At 39.9% G+C, this 9,171-nt stretch overlaps 1 non-coding gene across 1 annotated transcript; it reads right to left on the reverse strand.

The window, feature by feature from the left end:
- Positions 1-7,778: 7,778 nt before the first annotated feature.
- LOC112719402 (small nucleolar RNA R71) lies at positions 7,779-7,886 on the reverse strand. The gene has a single exon (XR_003161704.1). It is a non-coding gene; the product is annotated as a small nucleolar RNA R71 (small nucleolar RNA).
- Positions 7,887-9,171: the final 1,285 nt, after the last annotated feature.

Consider the following 9,171-nt stretch of genomic DNA (forward strand, 5'->3'; position numbering starts at 1 on the left):
TTATATATTGCTGGAAAGCTCTGGATCTCTACTTTCCAACGCCGTTGAGAGCGCGCCAATTGGAGTTCTGTAGCTCCAGAAAATCCATTTCGAGTGCAGGGAGGTCAGAATCCAACAGCATCAGCAGTCCTTTTGTTAGCCTTCTTCAGAGTTTTGCTCAAATCCCTCAATTTCAGTCAGAATTTACCTGAAATCACAGAAAAACACACAAATTCATAGTAAAGTCCAGAAATGTGAATTTAACATAAAAACTAATGAAAACATCCCTAAAAGTAGCTCAAACTTACTAAAAACTATATGAAAACAATGCCAAAAAGCGTATAAATTATCCGCTCATCACTCATCCCACACAAAATACTTAGCATTATTAATGAGTTTTCTTCTTTGGTGTCTGTTGATTCCTGGGGGTAGATCTCCAGTTGCCTTGAAATTTGCAATGTCTGCAAACCAGGGTGCTTTGTAAACCAGCATTAATTGTTCATCTGGAAAGAACTCATTTACACTTTCTTCGTGTGTGCTGCTTTTCTCACAAGGAATTCTAGACAGATGATCTGCCACTTTGTTCTCCACTCCCTTCTTGTCTCTGATTTCAAGATTAAATTCCTGCAACAACAAAATCCACCTTATCAATCTTGGTTTTGAATCCTACTTAGCAAACAGATACTTAAGTGCTGTGTGATCAGTGAAAACAATTACTTTAGATCCAATAAGGTATGATCTAAACTTGTCAAATGCAAAAACCATTGCCAACAATTCCTTTTTAGTGGTGGTGTAATTCTTTTGGGTGTCATTAAGGACTTTGCTGGCATAGTATATGACATGCACCAATTTATCTTTCCTCTGCCCTAACACTGCTCCCACTGCAAAGTCTGATGCGTCACACATCAGCTCAAATGGCAGGTTCCAATCAGGTGGGGCAATGATAGGGGCTGAGGATAGTTTCTTTTTCAAATTTTCAAATGCTAGCATGCGTCCCTGGACAAATACAAATGGGTGTCTGACACAAGAAGATTACTCAGGAGCTTGGCTATTTTTGAAATGTCTTTTATAAATCTTCTGTAAAAGCCAGCATGTCCAAGAAAGCTTCTAATTGCCTTGACATCACTATGTAGAGGTAGTTTTTCAATTAGTTTCACTTTAGCTCTGTCCACCTCAATGCCTTGTTTAGAAACCTTATGACTGAGAACTATTCCTTCTGTCACCATGAAGTGACATTTTTCCCAGTTCAGGACCAAGTTGGTTTTTTGGCATCGTTTTAATACTAAGCAGAAGTTATTCAGGCAATCAGGGAATGAATCCCCAAACACTGAAAAGTCATCCATGAAGACTTATATGAACTTTTCTACCATATCTGAGAAAATAGAAAGCATGCAGCGCTGAAAGGTTGCAGGCGCATTGCATAGCCCAAATGGCATGCGCCTGTAAGCAAACACTCCATATGGACAAGTAGATTATGTTTTTTCCTGATCTCTTGGATCAACCACTATTTGGTTATATCCTGAATAACCATCTAAAAAGTAGTAGTAAGCATGTCCTGCAAGTCTTTCCAGCATCTGATCCATAAAGGGGAGTGGGAAGTGATTTTTTCGTGTGGATGCGTTGAGTTTTCTATAGTCAATGCACATTCTCCATCCCATGACAGTTCTTGTAGGTATGAGCTGATTCCTTTCGTTAGGCACTACTGTGATTCTTCCTTTCTTCGGAACTACTTGAACGGGACTTACCCATGGACTGTTAGAGATTGGGTAGATTACCCCTGCTTGCCACAGCTTCATGACTTCCTTCTGCACTACCTCTTTCATGGCTGAATTTAATCTCCTTTGGGGTTGAATAGAAGGTTTAGAATCATCTTCCAGCAGTATCTTGTGCATGCATATGGCTGAACGAATCCCCTTCAAGTCAGCCAGAGTCCACCCAATGGCATCCTTATGCTTTTGCAACACTTAGAGTAATTCCTCCTCTTGTTCTTGGCTGAGAGCTGAGTTTATGATTATTGGAAAGCTTTTGTTTTTTCCCAGGTATGCATATTTAAGGGTGGGTGGTAATTCCTTCAGTTCAAGTTTGGGTGCTTCTTTCCCTTCATTCTTTCCTTCTAGTGTCTCCTGGTCATGAACCTCAGCTGTTGCTACCTCTTCACTCAATGTTGATTCATCTTCTTCTGTTAGCTCCTCAATTTCTTCCTCCTCCAAAGTTTCTTGTAATATAGCTTCCATTGAATGCAACCTCATACACTCTCCTAATGAGTCTTGTGGGTAACTCATGGCCTTGAACACATTGAATATCATCTTCTCATCATGCAATCTAATAGTAAGTTCACCCTTTTGGACGTCAATAATGGCTCCGACAGTGGCTAAGAATGGCCTTCCCAAAATGATGGATGCTTTAGCTTCCTCCTCCATGTCTAGCACTACAAAGTCTGCTGGAAAAATAAAGTCTCCCACCTTTACCTACAAATTCTCCACTATTCCCTGGGGAAATTTGAATGATCGGTCTGCCAATTGTAGGGCCATCCTAGTCGGTTTGGCTTCCTTAATCTTCATTCTTTTCATCATTGTCGAAGACATCAGATTTATGCTTGCTCCTAGATCACACAGGGCCTTCTCCACTGTGATCTCCCCTATAATTTGTGTTGAATAATGGCACTACATTCTTCGGTTAACACCACTGTCTCGTTGTTTCTCCAGCTTCTCTTTTTAGTCATTAACTCCTTCAAAAACTTAGCATAACGCGGCATTTGCTCTATTACTTCTGCAAAGGGTATGTTGATTTGTAACCTTTTGAAGATTTCCAAGAATCTTGAAAATTGGCTATCATCTCCCTTCTTCTTCAATTGCTGAGGATATGGGGCTTTTGGAGGATATGACCTCAGCACCTCTTCTTCTCGATGTGTATTAGGAGGGATGACTTGATCTTCTTTTTGTTCTATTTCCCTTTCGTCCGAATTCTCCGCTGATGGTGTCTTGGAAGTCTCCTTCAATTCCTTTCCACTTCTGAGGGTGATGGCTTGGCATTCCTCCCTTGGGTTTGGATTAATGTTACAGCAATTGGTTTGGCTAGGGATTTGCTTGAACAAGTAGCCAATTTGTGCTTCGAGTTTCTTGATGGCCGCATTTTGATTTTGCATATTAGATCTCACTTCCTCTTGGAATGCCTTACTATCTTTGACTTCCTTGCATAGACCTTCAAGTAAGGTTTCAATTCTAGAGAGTCTATCCTCAGAGTATGATGGTGGGTTTGGGTTATAAGAGTGAGGATGATCATGCTTGTTTTGATATGGGTGTTGAGGAGTGTGGTTAGGTGGTTGTTGATATGATCTTTGTAATGAATGTTGGTGGACAGCATGGTTGTTAAGATTGTGATTCTGACGTCTCTGATCTTGGTCTTGGTCTTGTTGATTTCTCCACCCAAAGTTGGGGTGGTTCTTCCATCCTAGATTGTATGTTTTGGAGTATGGATCATGATTTTGCCTTGGTGAATTACCAACATAGTTGGCTTACTCCCATTCACCTCCTTCCTCTATGTTTACTCCTTCTTGGGTTAATGATTGTGTGGTGACTGCTACAACTTGGTTCTTCTCCATTTGCTTTGTAAAGTCAGCTAGTTGCTTGGCAATCATCTTGTTCTGAGCTAGTAGTGCATCAACATGGTTCAGTTCTATTACACCTCGAGTATTGCTCCTCTCAAAAGCATAGAAGTAGTCATTCTCAACTACAGTCTCAATGACATCTATGGCTTATTCAATGGTCTTCTTCTTGTTCAAAAATCCTCTGGATGAGTGGTCTACTACCTTTTTTGATTCATACGAGAGTCCCTCATATAAAATATGCAGCTGATGAGCGGATAATTTGTATACTTTTTGGCATTGTTTTTAGTATGTTTTTAGTATGATCTAGTTAGTTTTTAGTATATTTTTATTAGTTTTTAGTTAAAATTCACTTTTCTGGACTTTACTATGAGTTTGTGTGTTTTTCTGTGATTTCAGGTATTTTCTGGCTGAAATTGAGGGACCTGAGCAAAAATCTGATTCAGAGACTGAAAAGGACTGCAGATGCTGTTGGATTCTGACCTCCCTGCACTCGAAGTGGATTTTCTGGAGCTACAGAAGCCCAATTGGCGCGCTCTCAACGGCGTTAGAAAGTAGACATCCTGGGCTTTCCAGCAATATATGATAGTCCATACTTTTCCCAAGATTTGATGGCCCAAACCGGCGTTCAAAGTCACCCTCAGAAATCCCAGCGTTAAACGCTGGAACTGGCACCCAAATGGGAGTTAAACGCCCAAACTGGCACTAAAGCTGGCGTTTAACTCCAAGAGGAGTCTCTGCACGAAAAATGCTTCATTGCTCAGCCCAAACACACACCAAGTGGGCCCGGAAGTGGATTTTTATGTCATTTACTCATTTCTGTACACCTTAGGCTACTAGTTTTCTATAAGTAGGACCTTTTGCTATTGTATAGAAAATCTTTTGATCACTTGAGATCTTTAGATCATCTTTGGACATTTTAGTTCTTAGATCATTGGGAGGCTGGCCATTCGGCCATGCCTAGACCTTATGCTTATGTATTTTCAACGGTGGAGTTTCTACACACCATAGATTAAGGTGTGGAGCTCTGCTGTACCTCGAGTATTAATGCAATTACTATTGTTCTTCCATTCAATTCCGCTTGTTCTTGTTCTAAGATATCACTTGTTCTTCAACTTGATGAATGTGATGATCCGTGACACTCATCATCATTCTCACCCATGAACAAGGTGACTGACAACCACTTTTGTTCTACAAGCAACTAAGGCTCCAGTGAATATCTCTTGGGTTCTTTAACCGGAATCTTCGTGGTATAGGCGAGAACTGATGGCAGCATTCAAGAGAATCCGGAAGGTCTAACCTTGTCTGTGGTATTCTGAGTAGGATTCAATGACTGAATGACTATGACGTGCTTCAAACTCCTGAAGGCGGGGCGTTAGTGACAGACGCAAAAGAATCACTGGATTCTATTCCGGCCTGATTGAGAACCGACAGATGAATTCCGCTATGCTGTGACAGAGCATATGCAATCGCTTTCACTGAGAGGATGGGAGGTAGCCACTGAAAACGGTGAAACCCTTCCTTAAGCTTGCCATGGAAAGGAGTAAGAAGGATTGGATGAAGACAGTAGGAAAGCAGAGAGACGAAAGGGAAGGCATCTTCATGCGCTTATCTGAAGTTCCTACCAATGAATTACATAAGTATCTCTATCTTTACCTTTGTGTTATTTTCGTTCATCACCATTACCATTTGAGTTTTCCTGACTAAAATTTACAAGATGACCATAACTTGCTTCAATACTAACAATCTCCGTGGGATCGACCCTTACTCGCGTAAGGTTTATTACTTGGACGACCCAGTGCACTTGCTGGTTAGTTGTGCGAAGTTGTGTAATGCCATGGTATTGAGCTACCAAGTTTTTGGGGTTCATGACCGGGGATTATGAGAGTTGTGAAAAAGTATTGTTCACAATTTCGCGCACCAAGTTTTTGGCGCCGTTGCCGGGGATTGTTCAAGTTTTGAGCAAGCTTTTGGTAACATCAGTGCCAAGATCCGGCAACAACACCAAGTTTTTGGCGCCGTTGCCGGGGATTGTTCTAGTTTGGACAACTGACGGTTCATCTTGTTGCTTAGATTAGGTATTTATTTTTTTCGAAATTCTTGAAGATGAATTCTAGAGTTTCATGATGATTTGTTGAAGTCTGGCTGGCTGAGAAGCCATGTCTAATCTCATTGGACCGAGGTTTCAACTTATCATCACAAGAGCTTGTTGATTTCTATCAATCTTGCTTTTGGAGCAGTGATCTGCTAAGGCTTGGCTGGCCTTTGGCCATGTCTAGTGTTTTGGACCGAAGTTTTCTTTGAAAGCTTGGCTGGCTGTGAAGCCATGTCTAATTCCTGAACCGGAGTCTTAGACTATCATTGCACTGATTCCTGGAATTCTCATTAAGAATTTTGATACCTTTTTCCACTTAATTTTCGAAAAAAAAAAACACAAAAAATTTACAAAATTTTAAAATCCAAAAATATTGTATGTTTCTTATTTGAGTCTAGTGTCTCATCATAAGTTTGGTGTCAATTGCATGCATTCATATGTCTAAATGATATTCAAGATGTTCTTGATGATTTACTTGCTCTGATCTTTGAATTCTATTGACTTGAGTGTTTTGTGTGTCTTATATGCATTTTCATCCTGTTAGTGTCAGTAGTATACAAACTGCTAAGTTTGGTGTCTTGCATGCATTGTTATTTGATTCTTGTTGCATTTTGATTTTTCCTTATTATTAAAAATCCAAAAATATTTTTAATTTATGTCTTCTCAAGTCAATAATACAGAGAATTGAAGATTCAGAACATACAGCAGAGGAATTGCACAGAAAAAGCTGGGCGTTCAAAACGCCCAGTGAAGAAGGACAGACTGGCGTTTAAACGCCAGCCAGGGTACCTGGTTGGGCGTTTAACGCCCAAAAGGGTAGCATTTTGGGCGTTAAACGCCAGAATGTGCACCATTCTGGGCGTTTAACGCCAGGATGGCTAGAAGGGAAGATTTTGTTTTCAAATCAAATTTTTTTCACGTTTTCAAAATCTTTTCAAAATCAAATCTTTTTCAAATCAATTTTTCAATCAAATCTTTTTCAAAACCAATTTCTTTCCATTTTTAAAGATACTTACTATCAATTAATGATTTGATTCAACATTTCAAGTATGTTGCCTTTTCTGTTGAGAAAGGTTTAATAATTGAATCATATCTTTTCTTGTTAGTCAAGTTTTTAATTTTCAAATCAAATCTTTTTTTTAAAATGTTTTTCAAATCATATCTTCTCAATCACATCTTTTTAAAACCAATTATATCTTCTTAACCACATCTTTTTCAAAATAGTTTTCAATCAATTCTTTTTGATTTCTAATTTCAAAATCTTTTTCAAAAATCACTTGATTCCTTTTCCATTTTTCATTTTCGAAAATTAAGTAATGTTTTTCAAAAATGTTTTCAAAATTTTTCACTTAATTTTCGAAAATTACTTCCCTCCTTCTCACATCCTTCTATTTATGGACTAACACTATCCCTTAATGCAAAATTCGAACTCCATCTCCTTTGTTAAGTTCGAATTTTCCACTTCTGTCTTCTACTCTTCTTTTCCTCTGACACCTAAAGGAATCTCTATACTGTGACATAGAGGATTCCACATTTTCTTGCTCCCTTCTCTTTCTTATGAGCAGGAGCAAAGACAAAGGCATTCTTGTTGAGGCTGATCCTGAACCTGAAAGGACCTTGAAGAGAAAGCTAAGAGAAGCCAAAGCACAACTCTCTTTAGAGCACCTGAACGAATTCTTCAAAGAAGAAGAACAAATGGCAGCCGAAAACAACAACAATGCCAACAATGCAAGGAAGGTGCTGGGTGACTTTACTGCACCTACTCCCGACTTCTATGGGAGAAGCATCTCTATCCCTGCCATTGGAGCAAACAACTTTGAGCTTAAGCCTCAATTAGTTTCTCTAATGCAACAGAATTGCAAGTTCCATGGACTTCCATTGGAAGATCCTCATCAGTTTTTAGCTGAGTTCTTGCAAATCTGTGACACTGTCAAGACTAATGGGGTTGACCCTGAGGTCTACAGACTAATGCTATTCCCTTTTGCTGTAAGAGACAGAGCTAGAGCATGGTTGGACTCTCAACATAAAGAAAGCCTGGACTCTTGGGAAAAGCTAGTCAATGCCTTCTTGGCAAAGTTCTTTCCACCTCAAAAATTGAGTAAGCTTAGAGTGGAAGTCCAAACCTTCAGACAGAAGGATGGAGAATCCCTCTATGAAGCTTGGGAAAGATACAAACAATTAATCAGAAAATGTCCTTCAGACATGCTTTCTGAATGGAGCATCATGGGTATTTTCTATGATGGTCTCTCTGAACTGTCCAAGATGTCTTTGGATAGCTCTTCTGAAGGATCTCTTCATCTGAAGAAGACGCCTACTGAAGCTCAAGAACTGATTGAAATGGTTGCAAATAACCAATTCATGTACACTTCTGAAAGAAATCTTGTGAACAATGGGACTAGTCAGAAGAAAGGAGTTCTTGAGATTGACACTCTGAATGCCATATTGGCTCAGAACAAAATATTGACTCAACAAGTCAATATGATTTCTCAAAGTCTGTCTGGAATGCAAAATGCACCAAGCAGTACTAAGGAGGCTTCATCTGAGGAAGAAGCTTATGATCCTGAGAACCCTTCAATGGAAGAGGTGAATTACATGGGAGAACCCTATGGAAACACCTATAATTCTTCATGGAGAAATCACCCAAATTTCTCATGGAAGAATCAAGAGAGACCTCAACAAGGTTTCAACAATAATAATGGTGGAAGAAACAGGTTTAGCAATAGCAAGCCTTTTCCATCATCTTCTCAGCAACAGACAGAGAGTTCTAAGCAGAATACCTCTGACTTAGCAACCATGGTCTCTGATCTAATCAAAACCACTCAAAGTTTCATGACTGAAACTAGGTCCTCCATTAGAAACTTGGAAGGACAAGTGGGTCAGCTGAGCAAGAAAATTACTGAACTCCCTCCTAGTACTCTCCCAAGCAATACAGAAGAAAATTCAAAAGGAGAGTGCAAAGCCATCAACATGGCCGAATTTGGAGAGGAGGAAGAGGCAGTGAACGCCACTGAGGAAAGCCTCACTGGACGTCCACTGGCCTCCAATGAGTTCCCCAATGAGGAACCATGGGACTCTGAGGCTCAAAATGAGACCATAGAGATTCCATTAGACTTACTTCTGCCATTCATGAGCTCTGATGAGTATTCTTCCTCTGAAGAGGATGAGTATGTCACTGAAGAGCAAGTTGCTAAATACCTTGGAGCAATCATGAAGCTAAATGACAAGTTATTTGGAAATGAGACTTGGGAGGATGAATCCCCTTTGCTCACCAAAGAACTGAGTGACTCGTCTAGGCAGAAACTGCCTCAAAAGAGGCAGGACCCTGGGAAGTTTTCTATACCTTGTACCATAGGCACCATGACCTTCAAGAAGACCTTGTGTGACTTAGGGTCAAGTGTAAACCTCATGCCCCTCTCTGTAATGGAGAAATTAGGGATCTTTGAGGTGCAAGCTGCAAATATCTCACTAGAGATGGCAGATAACTCAAGAAAAC

Source organism: Arachis hypogaea, chromosome 10, assembly GCF_003086295.3.
Source record: "Arachis hypogaea cultivar Tifrunner chromosome 10, arahy.Tifrunner.gnm2.J5K5, whole genome shotgun sequence".
Taxonomy (NCBI): Eukaryota; Viridiplantae; Streptophyta; class Magnoliopsida; order Fabales; family Fabaceae; genus Arachis; species Arachis hypogaea.